The sequence below is a fragment of the Nyctereutes procyonoides genome, unplaced genomic scaffold, assembly GCF_905146905.1.
Source record: "Nyctereutes procyonoides isolate TBG_1078 unplaced genomic scaffold, NYPRO_anot_genome, whole genome shotgun sequence".
NCBI classification, from domain to species: Eukaryota; Metazoa; Chordata; class Mammalia; order Carnivora; family Canidae; genus Nyctereutes; species Nyctereutes procyonoides.
In genome coordinates this window covers 75894492-75906050 of record NW_026575125.1, presented here as the reverse complement: position 1 = coordinate 75906050, position 11559 = coordinate 75894492, and positions in this window count along the sequence as shown.

The following is an 11559-nucleotide window of genomic DNA, read 5'->3' as shown; positions in this document are numbered from 1 at the left end:
CTTTTATTTCTTTTTGTTGTCCGATTGCTGAGGCTAGGACTTCCAGTACTATGTTGAATAGCAGTGGTGAGAGTGGACATCCCTGTCTTGTTCCTGATCTTAGGGGAAAGGCTCCCAGTGCTTCCCCTTTCAGAATTATATTTGTTGTGGGCTTTTCATAGATGGCTTTTAAGATGTTGAGGAATGTTCACTCTTTCCCTGAACTCTGAAGAGTTTTGATCAGGAATGCATGCTGTATTTTGTCAAATGCTTTCTCTGCAACTAATGATAGGATCATATGGTTCTTGGTTTTTCTCTTGCTGATATGATGAATCACATTGATTGTTTTATGAGTGTTGAACCAGCCTTGTGTCCCGGGGATAAATCCTACTTGGTCGTGGTGAATAATCTTCTTAATGTACTGTTGGATCCTATTGGCTAGTATCTTGTTGAGAATTTTTGCATCCATGTTCATCAGGGATATTGGTCTGTAATTCTCCTTTTTGGTGGGGTCTTTGTCTGGTTTTGGAACTAAGGTGATGCTGGCCTCATAGAACGAGTATGGAAGTACTCCATCTCTTTCTATCTTTCCAAACAGCTTTAGTAGAATAGGTATGATTTCTTCTTTAAACGTTTGATAGAATTCCCCAGGGAAGCCATCTGGCCCTGGACTTTTGTGTCTTGGGAGGTTTTTATGACTGCTTCAATTTCCTCCCTGGTTATTGGCCTGTTCAGGTTTTCTATTTCTTCCAGTTCCAGTTTTGGTAGTTTGTGGCTTTCCAGGAATGCGTCCATTTCTTCTAGATTGCCTAATTTATTGGTTTATCGCTGCTCATGACAAGTTTTTAAAATTGTTTGTATTTCCTTGGTGTTGCAAGTGATCTCTCCTTTCTCATTCATGATTTTATTAATCTGAGTTTTCTCTCTCTTCTTTTTAATAAGGCTGGCTAATGGTTTATGTATCTTATTAATTCTTTCAACGAACCAAGTCCTGGTTTTGTTGATCTGTACCACAGTTCTTCTGGTCTCGATTTCATTGAGTTCTGCTTGAATCTTAATTAACTCTCTTCTTCTGCTGGGTGTAGGATATATTTGCTGGTTTTTCTCTAGCTCCTCTAGGTGGCAAGTTAGTTTTTGTATTTGAGTTCTTTCCAGTTTTTGGAGGGATGCTTGTATTGTGATGTATTTCCCCCTCAGGACTGCTTTTGCTGTATCCCAAAGATTTTGAATGGTTTTATCTTCATTCTCATTAGTTTCCATGAATCTTTTTAATTCTTCCTTTATTTCCTGGTTGACTATTTCATCTTTTAGCAAGATGGTCCTTATCCCTCATGTGTTTGAAATCCTTCCAAACTTCTTGCTGTGATTTAGTTCTAATTTCAAGGCATTATGGTCTGAGAATACACAGGAGACGATCCCAAACTTTTGGTATTGGTTAAGACCTGATTTGTGACCCAATATGTGGTGTATTCTGGAGAAAGTTCCATGTGCACTTGAGAAGAATGTGTATTCAGTTGCGTTTGGATGTAAAGTTCTGTAGATGTCTGTGAAATCCATCTGGTCCAGTAAATCATTTAAAGCTCTTGGTTTTTTTTTTTTTTTTGGAGATGTTGTGCTTAGAAGACCTATCAAGTGTAGAAAGCACTATATTGAAGTCACCAAGTACAAGTGTATTATTATCTGAGTATGTCTTAACTTTGGTTATTAATTGCTTGATATATCTGGCAGCTCCCCCATCCCGGCATATATATTGATGATTGTTAAGTCCTCTTCTTGGATACATCCTTTAAGTATGATATAGTGTCCCTCTTCATCTCTCACTATAGTCTTCGGGATAAACTTTAGTTTATCTGATATAAGGATGGCTACCCCTGCTTTCTTTTGAGGACCATTTGAATGGTACATGGTTCAGCAAACTTTTATTTTCAGGCTGCAGGTGTCCTTCTGTGTAAAATGAGTCTCTTGGAGACAGCAAATAGATGGGTCCTGCTTTTTTATCCAGTCTGAAACCCTGCGCCTTTTGATGGGGTTGTTAAGCCCATTCACGTTCAGAGTTGCTATTGAAAGATATGAGTTTGGTGTCATTATGATACCTATTCAGTCCCTGTTTTTGTGGATTGTTCCATTGGCCTTCCTCTTAAGGAGGAATTCTAAGAGTCACCCTTAAAATTTCTTGCAGAGCTGGTTTGGAGGTCACATATTCTTTCAGTTCCTGCCTATCTTGGAAGCTCTTCATCTCTCCTCTATTCTGAATGAGAGCCGTGCTGGATAATGCATTCTTGGCTGCAGTTTTTTCTCATTTAGGACCCTGAATATATCCTGCCAGCGCTTTCTGGCCTGCCAGGCCTCTGTGGAGAGATCTGCTGTTAATCTAATATTTCTCCCCATAAAAGTTAGAGCTTTCTTGTCTTTTGCTGCTTTAAGGATCCTCTCTTTATCATTGGAATTTGCAAGCTTCACTATTAAATGTCGAGGTCTTGAGCAGTTTTTATTGATTTTAGGGGGGAATCTTTCTATTTCCTGGATCTGAATGCCTGTTTCCCTTCCCAGATTAGGAAAGTTTTCAGCTACGATTTCTTCAAATACTTATTCTGGAACTCTGTCCCTTTTGGTGCCTTTGGGAACCCCAAATAAACGTAGATTATTCTTTCTGAGGCTGTCATTTATTTCCCTTAATCTATCTTCATGATCTTTTAATTGTTTTTCTCTTTTTTCCTCATTTTCCCGCTTTGCCATCAACTTGTCTTCTATGTCACTCACTCATTCTTCTACCCCATTAACCCTCGCCATTAGGACCTCTAGTTTGGATTGCATCTCATTTAATTGATTTTTAATTTCTGCCTGATTAGATCTAAATTCTGCAGTCATGAAGTCTCTTAAGTCCTTTATGCTTTTTTCTAGAGCCACCAGTAGCTTTATAATAGTGCTTCTGAATTGGCTTTCTGACATTCAATTGTAATCCATATTTTGTAACTCTGTGGGAGAGAGGACTGTTTCTTATTCTTTCTTTTGAGATGAGTTTTTCCTTCTAGTCATTTTGCTCAGTTCAGAGTGGCCAAAAACAAGTTGTATTAGGAAAAGGAGAAAAATAGAGAAGAGAAAGAAGAAAATAAAAATAAAAAAAGAGAGAGAAAAAAAGAAGAAAAAAAGAGAAGAGAAGAAAGGAAAAGTGGGGGAAGCAAACAGAAATCAAAAAACAAAAAACAAGGGGGGAGTATAATCTGATTCTGTATACCATAAATCTCTCGACTTCCCCTGTAACTTTCCAGTGCTGCTTGGTCAATAATTTGTTTTTCCCCTGTCCATCTAGCTGGTCTTCTGGGGGGAGGGGCCTGCTGTGCTGATTTTCATGTGTGAGCATTTGGGGGAGTTGCTCAGCCCCCAGCTTGGTGCAGGGCTCGGTGAAAGTTGTTTAACCTGTTTATCCTGTGAGGCCACTGTGAAGCTCAGTGGGGTTTGTTTATCCTGTGTGGCCCCAGGAGGAACAACCACAGTGTCAGCGGCCAGCTCTGGAGCCCTGGATTCAGTTCCTGCAGTAACTACAGAGCTCTCAGTCTGCAGGGGCCTGGATGCTCTGGGGACGGGGCCGCTGATCTGCTCAGCTTGGGGCAGGAGTGTCCTTGCTGTCCTGGGCCCTCCTGGCTTCTGCCTGTCCCGGGGGGAGCGCCGGATCTTGGGCTGTGTCCCCGGCGCCCAGTGCTCCCGAGCCTACGCTGTTGTATTAGCGCTCCCGGCGGGCCGCCCCCTCCACACGGAGCCACCGCCCGAGCCGCCGCCCGAGCCCCTCCGAGCTGCTCCCGGAGCCACACAGCCCCCTCTCCGCGAAGCCGCCGCCCGAGCCCCTCCGAGCTGCTCCCGGGTCCAGCCGGGCGCGCGCTGCAGCCCTTTAGGGAGCTGGGCGCACTCTTCCCGGGGCGCAGGTGTCTGTTAGTGTCCCTGGAAGCCTGAGGGCATCCCCACCCCCTTGGGATCCTGCTGGAGCTCCCTGCGTGTGCCTTTCAGTCAGGGAAGATTGGTAAATGCACATATAATAGGAGTACATGTCTTTTTTAAAATACTTTTTTATTTTCATTATTTATTCATTTATGAGAGACAGAGAGAGAGAGAGAGAGAGAGAGAGAGAGAGAGGCAGAGACATAGGCAGAGGGAGAAGCAGGCTCCATGCAGGGAGCCTGACGTGGGACTCGATCCCGGCTCTCCAGGATCAGGCCCTGAGCTGAAGGCGGCACTAAACCGCTGAGCCAACCGGGCTGCCTGGAGTACAAGTCTTTAGAGTATTTTTTGAAACAGGACTAGAGACTAGTCCAATTCTAACAGGCTTTTACAAAATCTTTGTTTTTACTGATGATTAAATTAATACATACTCAAAAAAGTTTAAAGTATAGAATAAAATAAAAATAATAAGAGCTGATATTGACTAATCACTTACTAAGGTACTGTGTTAACTACTATACATCCATAAGACTATTATCATCACTACATCTTACAGAAGAGGGATCTGAAGCCTAGAGAGACCATGTATTCTTGAGGTCACATAGTTAATAAGTGAAGAGACAGGACTTTGACCCAAGAAGTCTAGGTTGACCTGGTTTAACCATTGTTCCACACAGCTAAGTAGTAAAAGGCTCTTAGCATGGAATATGGATTAGCCTGGCTCAAGGTTCCATCAAGGATGTCTTGTGAAAATTATTGATAATTAAAAATAAACAGTGCTTTTATAGTTTGAGAGGGCTCTCTTGATGTCACCTATTTCAAAGGACTATGTAGGGGTACCTGGGTGGCTCAGTTTTTTGAGCATCTAACTCTTGATTTTGGCTCAGGTCATGATCTCTGACTTGTGAGATGGAGCCCCATGTCAGTCTCCATGCCCAGTGGGGAGTCTGCTTGACATTCTCTATCTCCCTTTTCCTCTGCCCCTCCTCCTGGTCATTCTCTCTCTCTCTCTCTCTCTCTCTCTCTCTCTCTCTCTCTCTCTCATAAATAAATCTTTAAAAAAGACTATGTAAAAATGTCCTGCTTCTGAATTCAAATGAAAAATCCTTAGAGAAAAAAGTCCTGAGAATAAATAAAAGACCTAATAGCCAGCCAGTGCCTTGGCTCCCTACTAGACCTGAGTTTAGTACAGTGACTATTCCTCTTGTTTCCTAGGTAAGATTTTCATGACACTGGCCAAATATCCAGAACTAATTAAACCAGGAAAGCCCAAAGGAAGATTTGATTGAAGGAGATGAGATCTAATCACAATCCAAGACCTGGTGCCTGCTCAATTTAAAGGAGACTAAATAGAGCAGAGCTGTTGCTTGAATGACATGTAAGTTAGGTCACTATTGTTCTCTCTCTCTCTCTCTCTCTCTCTCTCTCTCTCTCTCTCTCTCCTCTCCCTCTCTGTCTTTCCTTCCCCATCTTCCTCCCTCTGATCCATCACACCATGGAAAGGAATGGCCTTTTCAAAGATAAGAGGATTTCATTTCCCACCACCAAACCAGGAAATACTCTCAGGCGTTTAACTCTTAATCAACTTATTTGAAGCAATTTCACTAAAGGCAGAAGCTAACTGGCCCCTTAAGGCACTGCTTTGTGTGAAACACACAGCAGGCCCACTTCTGCTCCTAGCCACTCATGGAGCTCTCACAACAGCTCTCTGACATCTTCAGGCTGGTAGAGGACAGCTGCAGGACCTCTAGACCTTTTAAAAAAGATGATTTTTGAAAACTTTCTTCATCTCACCTTGCTTTAACTAGAGGACCAAACAAACTTTCTTAACTGGGTGAATCTATCATCTGAACTAGAATTTTTTAAACATGGTCAGTCATTGTGAACACACACACACACACACACACACACACACACACCCTAGTCAATATATGAAAACAATCAGGGGAGAGAAGGAAAAGGAGGAGAACCCTTAGGTATATGGGAAACTGAAGTAAATAATGGAATGTGGACACTGCTTCCCCCTGCAGCCCTCTGAAGTGATAGCTAATTATTTTCCCACACCCCAAGTACCTCAGGGCCAGAGGTTTAGCAGGTGTTACCCTTGCTCCCCATTGCTATTTCTAGTGCTCTTTACTCTTACAAACCTCTCTTTTGTTTTACATCATCTGACCATACCAATCTCTCTCTTCCTCTTTCTACAGCTGTCAGCAATCCCTTCATTTATCAGACTCTGGCATCAGACTCCCCAACCCAGGCCTTGTCATCATCCTTAGTGACATCAATATCCATATAGATGGCTCTTCCAAATCCTTGGCTTCTTAGTACCTTGACTTCTGAATTGCCCCATGACTCCAGCTTAACCACTCATCCCTAATATCCCTGAATCTACATCACCTTCCATATTCTCCAACATTCTGTTCTCTGTCCATAACCTCTTCTCTTTCCACTTTGCCTCTCCAAGTACTTCCTACAACTATTCTTTGACTTCATTAAAATCTCCAATTAATTGACTTCACTTTCTCCCAGTCCATCAGTTAGCTTTTATTTACCTTGATTTTTATCCAATTTAGATCCTTCACTCCTATCTTTTTTTAAAAAATATTTTATTTATTTATTTATTTATTTATTTATTTATTTATTTATTTATTGAGAGAGAGAGAGAGAGAGAGAAATAATGAGAGACAAAGCATGAGCGGGGGGAGAGAGGGGTAAGGGGGAGCCAGAATCCTAATGTGGAGCTTGATCACAGGACCCTGGGATCATGACCTGAGCCGAAGGCAGATGTTTAACCAACTGAGCCACCCAGGTGTCCCAGTCATATATTTTCAATAAAAAGTCTCTTACTTTGCTTTCATTTCATTGCATGCATCTGGCAAAACCTTAACCCTGGATGAACACTATTGTCCACTTCACCAAGTCTGTGTCAGAGTGATTAATAATTGCTAGACAAAGTCATATACATGGAAGACTACGACCACTGTATATTCATGAACAGCAGCCTCAATATGTTCTCAGCGCCACTTGCAATCCTAATATATGTCTTTGACCAATTCCATTTCCCACCCTCCACAGACTACAAATTTTCTTCATTCTCCTCCAACCTCCATCCCTTGACTCTATCCTCCTCCCTCTCAGCAAATTACAGAAAAAATTGAAGCCATCAGACATAAATGCTCTCCTCTTCTTGAATATAAACATAAAGGCCTACCTAACACCTGTGTATATTATCCTTTTACAACTCAGAGCCAGCTCTACTACTCACTAGCTATGTGAATTTTATCAAATCACATAGCCTTTCTGTGGTTTTTGTTTTTTTATAATATATGGACAATAGTAATAGCTAATTAACAGAGTTGGTTTTTCAAAGATCTATTTATTTATTTATTTGAGAGAGAGAATGCTGGGGGAGGAGCACAGGGAAAACTAGAATCCACAGCAGACTCCCTACTGAATGTGGAGCCTGACACAGGACCTGACTCAAAGTGTGAAGCCTGATACAGGGCCCGATCCCCGAGATCATGACCTAAGCCATAACCAAGAGTCAGTAACTTAACCGACTAAGCCACTCAGGTACCCCTAATTAATGGAGCTATAAAATTTTTTGAGTTAATATGTGTAAAGTTCTTGGAATAGTAAGCCCTATTTAACTATTTTCCATTTGGAGTGTTGTTACTATTATCCCTCTTTCCTCCTGTTATAAAAAAAATAAATGAACTAGGGATGCCTGGGTGGCTCAGTGGTTGAGCGTCTGCCTTCGGCTCAGGGCGTGGTCCCGGAGTTCCAGGATTGAGTCCCACATCAGGCTCCCCTTGAGGAGCCTACTTCTCCCTCTGCCTGTGTCTCTGCCTCTCTCTCTCTATGTCTCTCATGAATAAATAAATAAATGAATAAATAAATAAATAAAACAAACAAGCTCACATTCCTCCTAGCTAAGGTATATGCCTCCATCTGTGCTTAATATCCCATCTCTTGGGACCCCTGGGTGGTTCAGAGGTTAACCGTCTGCCTTCGGCTCAGGGTGTGATCTGGAGTGCCGGGATGGAGTCCCACATCCGTCTCCTTGCACGGAGCCTGCTTCTCCTTCTGCCTGTGTCTCTGCCTCTCTCTCTCTCTCCTTCTCTGCCTCTCATAAATAAATAAATAAAATCTTTTAAAAATCATCTCCTCCATTTATAATACCAGGAACTTTTGATCATCCAACAAATAATTAAGTGTCTATTATGTGCCAACCATTTTCCAAGGCAATGGGCATATAGGCAACTATGAACTTGTGGTATTCAAAGTATATCAAGAAGTCCATCATGGCTAGAGTAGAATAAGAAATAAAGTCTTATATGAAATGAGAGAGGTAGCTGGACCCATAACAGAGAGGGACTTATAGGATTAATGTCTGCTGAAATCTCATTGGCTGCCACTTTGTTTCAAGATTATGGACAAAGCCATAAATTGAACTTTACATAAGATCTGATAGTAGACATTAGTGAGTCATCTAAATGATTTAACTTATTCAGAAATGCTATGGAATGTTAGAATCCACCTTAAAATCAATTGGCTAATAGAGCTCATTCACTGATTAAAAGAGGCTAAATTGGGATCCCTGGGTGGCGCGGCGGTATGGCGCCTGCCTTTGGCCCAGGGCGCGATCCTGGAGACCCGGGATCGAATCCCACGTCGGGCTCCCGGTGCATGGAGCCTGCTTCTCCCTCTTCCTGTGTCTCTGCCTCTCTCTCTCTCTGTATGACTATCATAAATAAAAAAATAAAAATAAATAAATAAATAAAAGAGGCTAAATCAAGAACCTATATGGGGCCTTGACAAACCCATCTACTGCCACCCATCCCTGTTAGGACTTATGTTTTGGCCTATCAATGATCCATTCTTCATCTTCATAGGTTATACCATCTCTTTGCTTAGGAATTTTCCTATTTGTCTCACATACTGTGGCTTGTGTTTACAGAGTAATGGATAAGTGCACTGGCTCTGTTTATTAAATAGACAAGAGTTATAATTTCTATGTGTCTGTTTCCTCACCTATAAACTTAGGATAATAATAGCACCTATGTCATGGCACTGTTATAGGGCTTAAATGGTAGAGTACATGTAAAGTGCTCAGGACAGTACCTGGTCTATACTAAATGATTAAAGCGAGGCTCTGTGGAGACAAGTTTGGCCTGAATGTCATTTCCAGCTCTACACCTTACTAGCTATGTGACCTCAGGCAAACTAATTTACCTCTCTAAGACTCCATTATTTTACCTGTAAAATGAGGATATCAGTACCTGCCTTACAAATTTGTTGTGAGAATAAAATGAGATATAATACATGGAAAATGCTTAGCATACAGTAGTTGCTCTTGTTATTATGATTACAAGTCTCAAACTTTGCATTTTAAAGGCCAGCTTATAAAAGATATAATACCTTTATATACTGAATGCTTCCATTTATTATATTTATATTATAATAATATATGATATTATATTATAATATTATATTTATGTGCTTCATTGTGTCGCTTTTACCATCTTCTGTGTGATAACTTTCCCATGATCAGCCTCTAGCCCCTTCTCAGGCCTGCTCTGTCTTCCTGTCAGGAAACTACTCGAATTTGAGGATGAATTCCAAAATGTGATAATCACCTACAAAAATGAATGAGATAAAGATGGAATAAGTGAGAGTTGAAATGTGTTTACTCGGGGGCACTTCAATGGCTCAGTGGTTGAGCATCTGAATTGGCTCAGGTCATGATACCAGGATCCTGGGATCAAGTCCTGCATCAGGGTCCTTGCAGGGAGCCTGATTCTCCCTCTGCCTATGTCTCTGCCTCTCTCTGTGTGTCTCTCATGAATAACTAAATAAAATCTTTTTTACAAAAAAGAAATGTGTTTACTATTGTCTGGCCCTTGTTTTGGGTGACAGAAGGTACATACAATACTAAGTAGGCTGTAAGATTGTGGGTAGGAACATTAGCCTTGGGGAAATCCTATAATCAGAGGAAAGAAAATTGGGATTTGGGAAAGTGGCCAAGGGGTAAGAATATTATATCATTATATTAGTTATTATAAAAGCAATACTGTTTACTATTACCCAATAAACCTTGCTTTACTGCCCAACCACTCTTCATCTGGTATACCTCTTCATGCTTCAGAGCAGTGTGACCAAGAACTGAGGGCACCAAAGGAAAAGAAATCATATAACATTAGTATGAATCTGGAAAGCAATTTTTGTTTCACCTGAGGAAGTTCCAAGAGAATGGGACCCAGGGCTGAAAAATCTAGTTGAAGAGAGCTGGGTTTCAGGAAAGGTCAGAGAACAAAGCAGACTCAAATAGTAGCACTTTCAGGAGGCCCCAGAGCATACATAAATATGAAGGAAGACTATGAATCAGGAGTGGATGAACCGCTGGAGACAAAGCACCAAAGGCCCAATGACCTCCTAATTTTTCCACTTGGTAGATATTTCTTAATTATTCTTTTACTTGATTTCATCAAAAGAATGACTTGGCTGACCTCTACAAAACTCTCCCTTCCCTAGAGAGTCACCTTTGACCTCTCCTTTTTTTTAATCTTCTGTATCTAAATAAACATGATATCCTATTGAGTGTTTCTAAAGTATTCTTTTAAATTTCTCCCCTTTATTCTACCCTTTCTTTCATTTCACCAACTTAGTTTTTTTTCTCTCTACTCTTTTTTTTATTTGAATTCAATCAGCCAACATATAGTACATAATTACTTTCCGATGTAGTGTTCAATAATTCATCAGGTGCATATAACACCTAGGCATTAAGGATGACACGTGATGTGATGAACACCAACTTAGTTTAGTCCTTCATTTAGCACCAGAATACTATTTATTGTAACCCCTTCTTTTTTTCTTTTTTTTAAATGGTTTTATTTTTTTAAACATTTTTTTATTTATGATACAGAAAGAGAGAGAGAGAGAGAGAGAGAGAGAGAGAGAGAGAGAGAGAGAGGCAGAGACACAGGCAGAGGGAGAAGCAGGCTCCATGCACCGGGAGCCCGATGTGGGATTTGATCGCGGGTCTCCAGGATCGCGCCCTGGGCCAAAGGCAGGCGCTAAACCGCTGCGCCACCCAGGGATCCCTATTGTAACCCCTTCTTAACTGCTACTTCTGCAAAGCTCCTATCCCATTTCTACACTAATAGCAGATGTCTGAAGCCTTAAATCTAACCATGTCTTTCAACTGCTTAAAATCCTTCTGGAATCCGGGATCCCTGGGTGGCGCAGCAGTTTGGCGCCTGCCTTTGGCCCAGGGCGCGATCCTGGAGACCCGCGATCAAATCCCACATCGGGCTCCCGGTGCATGGAGCCTGCTTCTCCCTCTGCCTGTGTCTCTGCCTCTCTCTCTCTCTCTCTCTCTCTCTCTGACTCTCATAAATAAATAAATAAAAATTAAAATCCTTCTGGAATCCAAATGACTGGGTCTTTCCAATCAGAGAATGCAAATGAGGTCATGTTAAACTATGTTAAAATCACAACAGCTCTGTGCATGTTTGAATACAGAAAGTTTAACCTTTTACAAACTATTTCCAAAAATCCTCAGAGGTGTTTACAAGTGTCCATCAATCCTTCCTAGTCATCCCTTACTGATGCAGCTTTCTGAGCAAAGATACTGCAATCTCAGGT